Source organism: Leucoraja erinacea, unplaced genomic scaffold (genome assembly GCF_028641065.1).
Source record: "Leucoraja erinacea ecotype New England unplaced genomic scaffold, Leri_hhj_1 Leri_976S, whole genome shotgun sequence".
Lineage (NCBI taxonomy): Eukaryota > Metazoa > Chordata > Chondrichthyes > Rajiformes > Rajidae > Leucoraja > Leucoraja erinaceus.
The window spans coordinates 37925-53666 of NW_026576923.1; positions in this window are offsets into that span (position 1 = coordinate 37925).

Genomic DNA, 15742 nt, shown 5'->3' on the forward strand with positions numbered 1-15742 from the left:
TACAGACGAATAAACAAGACATCATAAACAGACAACATAACAGAACATAACATAACAGCTCACATAAAGCGCAAAGATTACGTATGAAATACAACAATAAATTAAAAGACATAAAACATGAGTAAAAATAATAACCACGCAATAAAGCAATCAAAATAAGAAATTAAATCAAGTAAATAAAGTCGACATCTTACTGGGTATCAAAGGCCACGGAGAAGAGATGGGTTTTAAGAAGTGATTTAAAAACAGACAGAGAAGAGGCCTGTTCAATGTGGAGAGGCAGATCGTTCCATAATTTGGGTGCCGACACAGCAAAGGCACGGTCCCCTCTGAGCTTCAGCTTAGTTTTAGGCCCACTCAGGAGCAGCTGATTATCTGACCTGAGAGAGCGGGCGGGTGTATAAGGGTGTAGAAGCTCAGATAGGTAGGGCAGGGCAAGACCATTCAGGGATTTAAAAGCAAATAAAAGAATTTTAAAATGGATCCTAAACTGAATAGGCAACCAATGGAGTGAGGCTAAAATGTGCAAAATGTGCTCATGTTTACGTGTGCCAGTTAAAAGACGTACAGCTGCATTCAAGATGGCGGACTGCGGGGGTGATGCGCCGTTGTGTATGGCCGCTCCTCCTGCTGTCCGTCCTTTCACCCTTATTTATTTTTATTTTTAGTCCTGTTCATATCAGGTCTTTATTGGAGGTCTTCTTTTATGTGGTGGGTGGGGGAGGGGAAGGGGGAAATTATTTTTAACCCCAGTCCTACCTGGTCGGAGATGCGGTTTTTCTCCGAACCGCATCTTCGTCCTCTCTGTGCGGCCTAGTCGAACTGGAGCAGCGCTGAGCGGCGTTTCCTGCGGGGACTGCAGCTTCGACGGCGGTGTAGATGCTGGGACATCTACAAGGAGCGGGCGATGCCTTACCGGGTCGCCTTGCGGTAATCTCCGGGGCACTGGGGCCGTCGACAGCACCACGGAGCCTGGGATCCGAGATCGCCAGTGTCGGGGGTTCGGCCGGCGCGGCCTGTGAACCTTTGGTCGTTGCAGTCTTCGGGGGGGAAGCGGCCGCTTCAGTCCAGCCGCTGATGGATGTTCACCGACGCCGATGGTCCAGCTTCACGGCAGGAGGGCCTGAAGACACCGGGCTGGCTGAGGAGGCCAGATATAGGCCCCGACCTCGGGTGGACTATGAGGGGGAGAACTGGATATTTTTGGTGCCTTCCCTCACAGTGAATTCTGCTGTGGGGGGACGTTTCATGTTGATTTCTATAGTGTACTGTTTCTGTGTCTTTTTTCTTTTTCTCTTTTTTCTCTTTTTTTGATTTGTATGGATTTATTGCATTGATCTGTTCAATTAATTTAATCAATCTCTGTAAAGCACTTTGGTTCAAATACTGGTTTTGTTGAAAAGTGCTATATAAATAAATATTATTATTATTATTATTATTCTGTACCATCTGGAGACGGGCGATGGAGGACCCACTAACCCCCACATACAGTGCATTGCATTAATCCAGCCGAGTGGTAATAAAGGCGTGGATTACCGTCTCAAAGTGCTGCCTTGACAGAATGTGCACTGCACCACTGCTGACATGGCATTTTCACGGCCCCGACTTACATCAGCATCCAAAGGCATTTCACAGGAACCCGGCAAACATGATTTAACACCAAGTCTTGTTAAGGAGATATGACAGCAAATGGCAGAGATGATTACTACTGCTTTTTGAGGGTCATCTTAGAGGAGCAGAGATAGAGGGTTTGATTCATTGACAGATGCCGCCCACCAAGTCCACGCAGACTATTGATCACACACACACACACACACACAGTTCTAAGTTATTCCACTTTCACATCCACTCCCTGCACACTAGTGGCAATTTACAGAGGCAAAATAACCTACCATTTGTCCCATGTTTCTCTAAACCTGTCCTATCCATGTGCCTGTCTAAATGTTTCTTGAGCGTTGCGATAGTTCCAGCCTCAACTACTTCCTCTAACAGCTCGTTCCATACACCCACCACGCTTTGTGTGAAAAAGTTACCCCTCAGGTTTCTATTAAATCTTTTCCCCTTAAACCTATGCCCTGTGGCTCTTGATTCCACTAGTCTGAGCAAGTGCCTCTGTACATCTAAGATCTATTCCTCCCATGATTTTAAAAACCTCCAAGAGATCAATGTTCTTATTGAGGGAAGTTAGTGTAGAAATAGCCGGGGCTATGACAGAAATATTTCAAATGTCATTAGAAACGGGAATAGTGCCGGAGGATTGGCGTACTGCGCATGTTGTTCCATTGTTTAAAAAGGGTTCTAAGAGTAAACCTAGCAATTATAGACCTGTTAGTTTGACTTCAGTGGTGGGCAAATTAATGGAAAAGATACTTAGAGATAATAGATATAAGCATCTGGATAAACAGGGTCTGATTAGGAACAGTCAACATGGATTTGTGCCTGGAAGGTCATGTTTGACTAATCTTATTGAATTTTTTGAAGAGGTTACTCGGGACATTGATGAGGGTAAAGCAGTGGATGTTGTATATATGGACTTCAGTAAGGCCTTTGACAAGGTTCCTCACGGAAGGTTGGTTCAGAAGGTTCAATTGTTGGGTATTAATGGTGGAGTAGCAAGATGGATTCAACAGTGGCTGAATGGAAGATGCCAGAGAGTAATGGTGGATGGTTGTTTGTCAGGTTGGAGGCCGGTGACTAGTGGGGTGCCACGGGGATCTGTGTTGGGTCCACTGTTGTTTGTCATGTACATCAATGATCTGGAAGATGGTGTGGTAAATTGGATTTGTAAGTGTGCAGATGATACTAAGATAGACGGGGTTGTGGATAATGAAGTAGATTTTCAAAGTATACAGAGAGATTTATGCCAGTTGGAAGAATGGGCTGAAAGATGGCAGATGGAGTTTAATGCTGACAAATGTGAGGTGCTACATCTTGGCAGAACAAATCAAAATAGGACGTACATGGTAAATGGTAGCGAATTGAAGAATGCAGGTGAACAGAGGGATTTGGGAATAACTGTGCACAGTTCCCTGAAAGTGGAATCTCATGTAGATAGGGTGGTAAAGAAAGCGTTTGGTGTGCTGGCCTTTATAAATCAGAGCATTGAGTATAGAAGTTGGGATGTAATGTTAAAATTGTGCAAGGCATTAGTGAGGCCAATTCTGGAGTATGGTGTACAATATTGGTTGCTTAATTATAGGAAGGATGTCAACAAAATAGAGAGAGTACAGAGGAGATTTACTAGAATGTTGCCTGGGTTTCAGCAACTAAGTTACAGAGAAAGGTTGAACAAGTTAAGGCTTTATTCTTTGGAGCGCAGAAGGTTAAGGGGGGACTTGATAGAAGTCCTTAAAATGATGAGAGGGATAGACAGAGTTGATGTGGATAAGCTTTTCCCACTGAGAGTAGGGAAGATTCAAACAAGGGGACATGACTTGAGAATTAAGGGACTGAAGTTTAGGGCTAACATGAGGGGGAACTTCTTTACTCAGAGAGTGGTAGCTGTGTGGAATGAGCTTCCAGTGAAGGTGGTGGTGGCAGGTTCGATTTTATCATTTTAAAATAAATTGGATAGTTATATGGACGGGAAAAGAATGGAAGGTTATGGTCTGAGCGGAGGTATATGGGACTAGGGGAGAATACGTGTTCGGCACGGACTAGAAGGGTCGAGATGGCCTGTTTCCGTGCTGTAAATTGTTATATGGTTATATGGTTATGAACATTTCAAATGTGTCATTATAAAAAAACCCTGACATGATGTCACCATTGCTGTAGAGGTAAACATGTCTGTAAAGCATTACCTGTCAATCAACTAAATGTCTTGTCATTCCCCACATTAGCTAAGCATCATACTCAGTAGTGTTCACACCCACCTTCACACAAACCACTCAAGTTGTCCCCCTGGGTAATAGATCTTCCCTTGTCAGGGGTCAGACTCATCACTTCAATGCCACCTGAACAGGGACATGTATAGGAAAGGTTTAGATGGACATGGGCCAAACGCAGGCAAATGGGACCAGCTTAGATGGAACATATTGATCGGCATGGATGAGCTGGGGTGAAGGGCCCGTTTCTGTGCTATACGATTCTAGGATGAAGTCAATCAACTTCCACAAGTGATACCTGACAAACAACAATGAAATGTCACCATTTTTATTGGGTGGCGCTGTTCAATCTCCCTGCGCTTTGAATTACTGATGAGGTCACCAATATCAACGTGGACCGCCCAGCGCAGGAGTGTGTCGTGAAACTCATCGTTGAATTTCAATCTTACAATCCATGTGACAGTTTTGTAAGATGTTATTTTGCTGGATTGTCAATAACCAGGAAGGTTTTAAGTAGAACCTGTAATTTGTTAGAAATTGATTGGTTGGCAGGCAGAACAGGAATCAATCACATTTTACTTTCTTCCCGTTAGTCGTTGCATGTTTACTTGCTGCAAAAAGAAATTCAAAATACGTTGAAAGGTGTTCAAGAGTCATGGTTTAGTACTTACTAGACTAAGTGGGACCCGTTGGGTCCCAGCATCACACGGGAGGGCTGGTCACCAACGCAATATTCCATCTCTCCACCAATTACAATAATGCTCACCAGTGAGGTGGGGGGGGGGGGGGGGGGGGGTTCTTTCTGTTGCGCTAGTATGGGTGTTGCGGGCCAAAGGTACTGGTTTCCAGAGGGGTAGTATAGACATTGTGAGCCATATGGATTCTTGTGCTGGTATCCAACTGTTGCAATGATTTCAATAGCCAAGCCAAGGCAAACAATTGGGCTGCAGCCACTTTACAGCCGCATCGAGGGGACTCACCGTGGAGTAGACGTGCGTTGAATGTTATTTAACTCATCTAACTCCCTCTTAAATATAACCAATGAACTGGCATCAACCACCTTCTGTGGGAGAGAATTCCACAGATTCACCACTCTGCGTAAAAAATGATTTTCTCATCTCGGTCCTAAAAAACTTCCCTCTTATCTTTAAACTGTGTGTGTCTCCTTGTTCTGAACTTCCCCAACATCGGGAACAATCTTCCTGCATCTAGCCTGTCCAACCCACTAAGAATTTTGTAAGTTTCTATAAGATCTCACATCAATCTTCTAAAATCTAGCGAGTACAAGCCGAGTCTATCCAGTCTTTCTTCATATGCAAGTCCTGCCATCCCAGGAATCATTCTGGTGAACCTTCTCTATACTCCCTCTATGGCAAGAATGTCTTTCCTCAAATTAGGTTAAAATAGATCAGCCATGTTTGAATAACAGAATAGACTTGATGGGCTGAATGGCCTAATTCTGCTCCTCTCTCTTTGTGGACATTTTACAGAGATGGATTAAACCTACAAACCCACAAGACTTTGGGACATGAGAGGAAACGGGAGCACCTGGAAGAAACGCATACAGTCACCAGGAGAACCTGCAAACTCCACACAGACAGTGCCCGAGGTCAGGATCGAACCCGGTCTCTGGCGATGTGAGGCAGTGGCTCTACCCGCTGCGCCACCTCACACGTTAGATAGTGTCACACATCATTCTTTTCCCACAGCTAAGTATCTCTTTCCCTTACAGCAGCTTTCCCCATTGAATGTTGTTGAAAGTGTTTTAAAACTATAACTCAACGCATAATACAACATCTCCCTCCATTTTGTCCACTTCTTTCCAGCATTGTTTGAGTTGCCAACCAATCAAACACTTCTTCATTTTAAGACACAAGTTACTGCAGATGCTGGTTTACCAAAATAAGACATCATGTGCTGAGCAGATCACGTTGGGTCCCTTCATTTTGTAGTATCTCTGGAGAACATGGATGGGTGACATTTTGGGTCAGGACTTCTTCAGACCATAACTTTGTCAATCCATGTCCTCCAGAGTTACTACAGCAGAAGGGACCCAATCCAAAATGTCACCTATCCATGTCCTCCAGAGATGCTGCTGACTCGTTGAGTTAGTCCAGCACTTTGTGACTTCATCATTTTAGGTTTGAAAATTGGTGAAAGCGACCAAATCTAGTTAATTTTGAAAGGAAGGTCTTCATCCGTACATGGAATAACCCAAATGCCGCTCCTTTTTGTATCAATGCAAATTGTCCTAAACTGAACTGACCTATGAAACCACCCAGTTGCACAGCAACAATGGCAACAGTTGAAGACCTTGACCCTGCCAGCATCTTGCCCAAGGACAAGCAGCATGGTATAGTCCCTGCCAGCAATGCCCAGAATTAATTTTAGAAATGACACAAAAATGAATTTTCTAAAATACACTGCATTTTCCTCTAGAGTATCTTTCTAGTGACCGATCCAAAATGAATGTTCTTTCAAGTTCAGTCTACTAGCGATACAACACTCCCTCATATACATGTCTGAACTAACTTTGAATGAGTTATTGCAATGACAGTCTAATGTGACATATATATATATATATGTTTCTATATATTTGGATGCAACAATATATATTTATTTTATTAGAGCAATTGAAAAGTCTTACATTTGGGATTAAAGACTTCATAAGGTCATGTGATAGGACCATTTGGCCCATCAAGTCTACTCTGCCATTCAATCATGGCTGATTTATATCTCCTTCCCAACCCCATTCTCCTGCCTTCTCCGCATTACCCCCAACATCCCTCTTACCAGTGGTAGAATATAGGTGTTGTTCAGATCCAACTACTTTAGGAGCAGTGAAAATCCATATTCTTGCCATGGAAAAACAATCCTACATTTCTACAGGAAGGATCTGCAGGTGCTGGTTTACACCAAAGATGGTAGTAAACACTGCCCAGTCCATCATCGGCTCTGATCTTCCTTCCATCGAAGGGATTTATCGCAGTCGCTGCCTCAAAAAGGCTGGCAGTATCATGAAAGACCCACACCATCCTGGCCACACACTCATCTCCCTGCTACCTTCAGGTAGAAGGTACAGGAGCCTGAAGACTGCAACAACCAGGTTCAGGAATAGCTACTTCCCCACAGCCATTAGGCTATTAAACCTGGCTCGGACAAAACTCTGATTATTAATAACCACTTTCTGTTATTTGCACTTTATCAGTTTATTTATTCATGTGTGTATATATTTAGATCAGGGTATATGGACACATTTATCAGTTTTGTAGTAAATGCCTACTATTTTCTGTGTGCTTAAGCAAAGCAAGAATTTCATTGTCCTATACAGGGACACATGACAATAAACTCACTTGAACTTGAACTTGAACTTGAAGATAAGATACAAAATGTTGGAGTAACTCAGCGGGTCAGGCAGCATCTCTGGAGAAAAGGAATCGGTGACATTTTGGGTCGAGATCCTTCTTCGGACTGAGAGCCAGGGGAGAGGGAACCGTGTGATATGGAAAGGTAATGAATGAAAGGTAGATAATACATGATTACAATCAATCCATTTACAGTGTAGAGATACAAAAAAATAGAATAACATTTAGTGCAAGATAAAGCTAGCAACTCCAACCAAGGATAATCTGAGGGTCACCAAAGAGGTAGATAGTAGTTCAGCACTGCCCTCTGGTTATGGCAGGATGATTCAGTTGCCCGATAACAGCTGGGAAGAAACTGTCCCCGAATCTGGAGGTGTGCGTTTTCCCACTTCTATACCATTTGCCTGATGGAAGAGGGGAGAAGAGGGAGTGGCCAGTGTGTGACTCATCCTTGATTATGCTGCTGGCCTTGCGCGAGGCATAAATAGAGTCGATGGAAGGGAGGTTGGTTTGTGTGATGGTCTGGGCTGCGTCCACAATTTGCTACAATTTCTTGCACTCTTGGATGGAGTTGTTCCCAAACCAAGCTGTGATGCATCCTGATAAAATGCTTTCTATGGTGCATCTGTTGAAGTTGGTGTGAGTTGTAGGGAACATGGAAGCTCATTCCACACTGCTACCACTCTCTGAGTAAAGAAGTTCCCCTCATGTTACCCCTAAACTTCTGTCCCTTAATTCTCAAGTCATGTCCCCTTGTTTGAATCTTCCCTACTCTCAATGGGAAAAGCTTATACACGTCAACTCTGTCTATCCCTCTCATCATTTTAAAGACCTCTATCAAGTCCCCCCTTAACCTTCGGCGCTCCAGAGAATAAAGACCTAACTTATTTCCGTATCTCCCAATGGACGTGCCTCTTACGCTGATCCGGCAAACCTCCAACACATCCGAGGATTCCGAGAGTACCGGCACAGCCTGTACTGAGTTTGTACTTTCTTCCCGTGACCTGCATGGGTTTCCTCCCACATTCCAAAGATGTACAGGTTGGCTGTGGTAAAACCATTTGAAAATGATCCCTGGTGTGTGCGGGGAGCTCTGGTCGGTGTGGACTAGGTAGACCAAAAAGACTGTCTCTGCACTGTCTCTAAATTAAACTAAACTCAATGTCAAGTGACCCCCACCACGCCACTGATGACCAGTTGAACTACTTAAACTCAGATCTCTGTAATCCCAACCATAGATTCCTTGCCTCTCCGCCTTTAACATCATTTACCTCATTGATCAAGTTGCAATAAAGGGAAGGTAATTTAAGACTGAGGTGAGAAAAAAAACGTTTTCACCCAGAGAATTGTGAATTTATGGAATTCCCTGCCACAGAGGGCAGTGGAGGCCAAGTCACTGGGTGGATTTAAGAGAGAGTTAGATAGAGCTCTGGGGGCTAGTGGTGTCAAGGGATATGGGGAGAAGGCAGGCACGGGTTATTGATTGGGGATGATCAGCCATGATCACAATGAATGGCGGTGCTGGCTCGAAGGCCCGAATGGCCTCCTCCTGCACCTATTGTCTATGTTTCTATGTTTCTAGGATATGTATCTTTCATTTGCAAATGGATAGACTTGCTTTCAAAGAGAACCAACAATATTTGTGCTACCTTTTGTACTCGTGTCTGGTTTGATTGTATTCATGTATATTATCTGATTTCATTTGCATTTAACTGGACCTTAGAACATGTGACAATCATAAACCTAAACCCTGTGGAATCCAAACTACCATATGGGAACTACATTTCAAATGCAACATACATAGGTAAATAAATCCAGGAAAGGTCACCTAATGTCATGTCTTATAAATTCATCACCTGCACTTTCAGAAAAACAAAACAAAAATATGTTTTGTTTTATCTAATATGAATATGAAGGGTTTAGGATGGGCCAAATGGAACTGTCCCAATATGCCAACGTGGTCAGCACATTAGTGCAGTTGTCTCATGGTGTCAAAGACCAGAGTTCAATCTTGACCTCAGATACTGTCTGTGTGGAGTTTTCACGTTCTCCCATTACCACTTAGGTTTCCTCTGGGCACTGCTTTCTTCCCATATCCCAAAGAGTTGCTGCTTTGATGGTTTATTGCCTTTGTAAAATTGCCCATAATCAGGGCCGGATTTAGATAAAGAGAGGCCCTAAGCTATTTCGCTCGTGAGCCCCCATCCCATGGTCCAGAGGTAAGTAGGAGGAGGTGTCCGAGAGTTGGCGCGTGGCCTCAGCTTTGTAGAGATCGACGCGCCAGACTACCATGGCACCTCCCTTGTCGGTGGGTTTGATCACCCAGTCTGGGATGTTGCGGAGTGAGTTCATACCTGTACGTTCAGGGGGGGAGAGATTGGAGTGAGATAGGGGAGTAGAGAAGTTGAGGTGGTTGATGCCCACCGGCAGTTTTGGATACAAAGGTCTAAAGACGGAAGATGGCCATGGGGGGCGGTCCACGAGAAGGAGGTTCGTTGGAGACGGGAAAAGGGATCATCAATAGGGGGTGAGAACTCTTTCCCATGGAAGAACGCTGTGAGGCAGAGGCGACGGTAGAAGCGCTCCAAGTCGTGGTGGGCGCGGAACTCATTGAGGCGGGGACGGAGGGGGACAAGGTTAATGCCTCTGCTGAGGACCGACCGCTCGGTGTCAGAGAGGGGGAGGACAGGGGGGATGGTGAACACACGGCGGGGATGGGAGTTGGGGCCGGAGGAAGGCAGGTGAGTAAACTGAGACCGAGGCGATATCTGATGGGGGGGGGGGGGCGGTTGGGCAGAGGGGTAGGGAGCTATGAGGACTGTATTATGGGCGGGGAAAAGCAGGGACCAGCCACTGAGGTTACCAGTGTTGGGGAGACTGGCACTAGGACGCAGTGCAGTCAAACCCAGGGGAGTGGGAGTTAGCAGCGTGAAGGCTTCAGGCCCAGTCTCCAGGTAAGGCGATGGCTGCGGGCTGCTGGAGGGCAGTGGAGTGGCGAGGGTCGGCGGTGGACCCGATGGTAGGAGTCTGCGGGCAGTAGAGTCGGGGTCGACGGGTGATGCGTGGGAGGTCCAGGTGGGTGGATGGTCGGTGGGGCGGCGCGGATCGGCCAGCCAGGTGAGGCGACGAAGTGAGTAGGGCGCGGTGCGGCAGCCATGTTCGGAGAGCACCGGTCCGATGGCAATGTTCGGTAGGTCTGATCCGGCGGTGATGTTGGATGGGCCCGGTGAGGTGGCATTGTTGGGTGGGCCCAGTGCCACGTGGGTCGGCCAGGTGAGGCAGGTGGATAGGCCCCAGAGCAGATTGGAGGTGGATAGAGTGGATTGGAGGTGGATAGGCCCCAGTGTGGATTGGAGGTGGATAGGCCCCAGTGTGGATTGGAGGTGGATAGGCCCCAGTGTGGATTGGAGGTGGATAGGCCCCAGTGTGGATTGGAGGTGGATAGGCCCCAGAGCGGATTGGAGGTGGATAGGCCCCAGAGCGGATGAGGGTGGATAGGCCCCAGTGTGGATTGGAGGTGGATAGGCCCCAGTGTGGATTGGAGGTGGATAGGCCCCAGTGTGGATTGGAGGTGGATAGGCCCCAGTGTGGATTGGAGGTGGATAGGCCCCAGTGTGGATTGGAGGTGGATAGGCCCCAGTGTGGATTGGAGGTGGATAGGCCCCAGTGTGGATTGGAGGTGGATAGGCCCCAGTGTGGATTGGAGGTGGATAGGCCCCAGTGTGGATTGGAGGTGGATAGGCCCCAGAGTGGATGTGAGGTGGATAGGCCCCAGTGCGGATGTGAGGATAGGCCCCAGTGCCCCAGTGTGGATTGGAGGTGGATAGGCCCCAGTGTGGATTGGAGGTGGATAGGCCCCAGTGTGGATTGGAGGTGGATAGGCCCCAGTGTGGATTGGAGGTGGATAGGCCCCAGTGTGGATTGGAGGTGGATAGGCCCCAGTGTGGATTGGAGGTGGATAGGCCCCAGAGGTGGATTGGAGGTGGATAGGCCCCAGTGTGGATTGGAGGTGGATAGGCCCCAGTGTGGATGGAGGTGGATAGGCCCCAGTGTGGATTGGAGGTGGATAGGCCCCAGTGTGGATTGGAGGTGGATAGGGCCCAGTGTGGATTGGAGGTGGATAGGCCCCAGTGCGGATTGGAGGTGGATAGGCCCCAGTGCGGATTGGAGGTGTGTAGGCCCCAGTGCGGATTGGAGGTGGATAGGCCCCAGTGCGGATTGGAGGTGGATAGGCCCCAGTGCGGATTGGAGGTGGATAGGCCCCAGTGTGGATTGGAGGTGTGTAGGCCCCAGTGCGGATTGGAGGTGGATAGGCCCCAGTGTGGACTGGAGGTGGATAGGCCCCCAGACTGGATGTGAGGTGGATAGGCCCCAGTGCGGCGACCAGGTGGATAGGCCCCAGAGTGGATGTGAGGTGGATAGGCCCCAGTGCGGATGTGAGGTGGATAGGCCCCAGTGCGGATGTGAGGTGGATAGGCCCCCCAGACTGGATGCGAGGTGGATAGGCCCCAGTGCGGATGTGAGGTGGATAGGCCCCAGTGTGGATGTGAGGTGGATAGGCCCCAGTGTGGATGTGAGGTGGATAGGCCCCAGTGCGGATGTGAGGTGGATAGGCCCCAGTGTGGATGTGAGGTGGATAGGCCCCAGTGTGGATGTGAGGTGGATAGGCCCCAGTGCGGATGTGAGGTGGATAGGCCCCAGTGTGGATGTGAGGTGGATAGGCCCCAGTGTGGATGTGAGGTGGATAGGCCCCAGTGCGGATGTGAGGTGGATAGGCCCCAGTGCGGATGTGAGGTGGATAGGCCCCAGTGCGGATGTGAGGTGGATAGGCCCCAGTGCGGATGTGAGGTTGATAGGCCCCAGTGCTGATGCGAGGTGGGTCGGTCAGGTGCGGTGACCAGGTGTGTAGGCCCCAGTGCGGATGTGAGGTGGATGCGAGGTATAAACCAAAGATCCTATAGCGGAGCAAGATAGGCTACTCCTGCTAAATGCAATGGACTGACGTGTAGTACGCTATGGAGGGGATCATGGGCATTTTTCCATGCCCATTTTAGCAACCTGAGCCCACCTAACCCGACCCGACTCGCACTGTAATCAATGTTGCGGGGCAACAGTTTGTGTGGGTCAGATTCATAAATCTGTCAGTTCAAACTTCTTGTCAAGAATAAAATTTGATTCTGGTAATTGTCTTTTTTAATGTTTTTTAAATCATTTCTTTTTAAATGGCTCACAAGCAGTGTTTGAGTTGATTTTGTAGTAACCGGAACCGACCCGACTCGCAGGGTGATTGACAGGGGGGGGACTTTTTGTGCGTGATTATAGGGTTAGATTCATAATTCTGTTAGTTCATAATTCTGTTGATTCTTGTTCAAGAATAAAATGTTTATAAACACACATACATGAAAATTATATAAATGTATATAACACACACAATTATATTTCTTCTAATCCAATAATGAACTTTATTTCAGACTAGACAAGGGACATTAAATAAGAAATATTGTAAATAAGAAACATTGTAAACCTCCCTGCAACTTCACACACACTAGGCCTTATCCCCCCCGGCACTATCTCTCCTGCCCCCTTACTACAATGGCCCCCCTCCTACGCCCCTCTCCATCGCCGCCCCGGGCCCCGCACTTCTCTCCTCGCTGCCCCGGACCCCACACTCCTTCTCCCCGCTGCCCCGGACCCCACACTCCCTCCCCGCTGCCCCGGGCCCCGCACTCCCTCTCCCCGCTGCCCCGCACCCTCTCTGCCCGCTGCCCCGGGCCCCACACTCCTTCTCCCCGCTGCCCCGGGCCCCGCACTCTCTCTCCTCACTGCCCTGGGCCCGCACTCTCTCTCCTCGCTGCCCCGGGCCCCACACTCCTCTCCCCCCCGCCCCGGGCCTCACACACACCCCTCTCCCCACTCCCCCCGGCCCTCCCCCCACTCTCTCTCTCCCCGCTGCCCCGGGCCCCGCACTCCTCTCCCCTCCCCCCCGCTCTCCCCGCCCCACACCCCACCCTCCTGCCCCGGGCCCCCTCCCTCCGCTGCCCCGGACCCCACACTCTCTCTCCCCGCTGCCCCGGACCCCACACTCTCTCTCCCCCCTGCCCCGCACACCCTCTCCCTCCCCCCCCTCTCACTCTCTCTCCTCACTGCCACGGGCCCTGCACTCTCTCTCCCCCCTGCCCCGGCCCCCCTCTCTCTCCCGGGCCCACACTCCCTCCCCCCGGGCCCCCACTCTCCTCTCCCTCTGCCCCGGGCCCCACTCTCTCTCTCCCGCTGCCCCGGGCCCCACACTCTCTCTCCCCGCTGCCCCGGGCCCCCCACCCTCTCTCTCCCCGCTGCCCCGTGCCCCGCGCACTCTCTCTCCCCGCTGCCCCGGGCCCCGCACTCTCTCTCCCCGCTGCCCCAGGCCCCGCACTTCCTCTCCCCGCTGCCCCGGGCCCCGCACTCTCTCTCGGGCCCTGCACTCCTTCTCCCCGCTGCCCCGGGCCCCACACTCTCTCTCCCCGCTGCCCCGGGCCCCACACTCTCTCTCCCCGCACCTTCTCCCCGCTGCCCCGGGCCCCACACTCTCTCTCCCCACTCTCTCTCCCCGCTGCCCCGGGCCCCGCACTCCTTCTCCCCGCTGTGGATCCAATCTTTGGCCGGAAGCAAGAAGGCGGGAGCAAGAAAGCGGGGCAAGATGGCGGACCAAGATGGCGGAGTCAGGTTGATAAAATGTGTCCTATAATCACCCATGAATCTGCCCATGAGCGTACCTCACGTTTGCGTGAGAGTAACCCATCTTGCTCCGCTATAGGATCTTTGGTATAAACCTCACCTGCAATTTAATACCGCCCACCAAAGCCTCCGGAATCGCAAGCACAGATCCACCGATGGTAGGTTAGGGTTAGGGTTAGGCCGTCACGGTGAGACACACCGACCTCACGCCGGTGTTCTTCTCTGACCACTGCCTCCTTCAGGCTTCCTGTCACCTACAGGAGGACCGGAAGGCAGGCAGAGGGACGTGGAAGTTAAACGTGAAGCTGTTGACCCCAGAGAACGTTGAGGAGCTAAAGAGGGACTACGCATGTTGGAGAACGGTGAGGCCTCTCTTTGACTCCCCGACACTCTGGTGGGAAGCAACCAAGGAGAACATTAAGAGGTTCTTCATAGCCAAAGGGGTTCAGAAAGCAAGACAGAGTCAGAGGGAATTGTGCCAACTCCAGACAGATTTGCAACAACTGCTCCTTCTGCAGTCGAGGGGGTGGATGTGAGGGAGGAACTTAGAGAGGTGAAGGACCGGCAAGCTCGGCTCTTTACCTCTGAATCCTCCAAGATCATCTTCCGATCCAGGGTCCGCCATGTGGAGCAGGATGAGACGTGCTCACGTTTCTTCTTCCATAAGGTTCACAGGGGGAGCTCTGTGATCAACAGCCTTAGGGAGGAGGACGGCTTGGTAGCATCCTCGCAGACAGACAGACATGCTGTGGGTCTGCAAATCCTTTTACACGGAATTGTATGACAGAAAGGCCACAGACAGCACCGCCTCCCAGAACTTCCTGTCCTCTATCACGGAGGTGTTGGAGGACAGCAAGCGGGAGAGTCTGGACCAACCACTGACCCTAGAGGAGCTGACTGGCTCCATCCGCTCCTTTGACTCGAGTAAAACTCCCGGAAGCTTTACAAAGGCTACGGAAGTCCTTAGAATTCTAGCCACGTTAGTGTGGCTATCACTAACTACACTAATTGTAGATGTAGTTCTTTTTTCTTCACCCTACACTAACCAACCCTATCACTTTTCTTTCTTTAAATATTTCTCTAACTCAAGGTTTGAATGGAAAAATAAGACCAAGGCAAGGAGATATGATCGGAAGAATGATGTATTCGAATTTAAATTCATCTATCTGAGGTTTGGGAGCAGGGTCAGGTTCTATGTGTTGTTCCTTCTGCCCGGTTATAGACCACCTCAGAAGCAATATGCAAGATGCTAACGTGACAAGAAGGGGTCAGGGAATAACATTTTGTAGTTGGAATGTCAAGGGAATCAATGAACCAATTAAGAGAAGTAAAGTTTTGGCACACCTAAATCTAATCAAAACAGATATAATATTTCTTCAAGAGACACATCTTAAAAAGGAATCTCAACACAGACTTAAAGCTAAGTGGATTGCTGAATCATATCATTCCTCTTTTTCCCACAAGTCAAGAGGAGTTGCAATAGTAATTCGTAAAGGAATACCTTTTGCGACCTCCTCAATAATAGTGGATATTGATGGCAGATATATTATAGTGGTTGGAGAGTTAAATGGAGAAAAAGTGATCCTTCTAAATGTTTATGGGCCTAACTTTGATAACCCCACTTTTTTTAACAAAACATTTAATAAAATTCCTGAATTTGCACAATACAAATTAATAATTGGAGGAGACTTCAATTGTACATTAGACCCATACTTAGATAGATCATCAAGGCAAAAAAAAGCAACATCCAATTCAAGTGTATTTTTAAATTCATTTATTAATACCACTAATATTAAGGATATCTGGAGAATAGAAAACCCAACCGGACGGGAATATTCA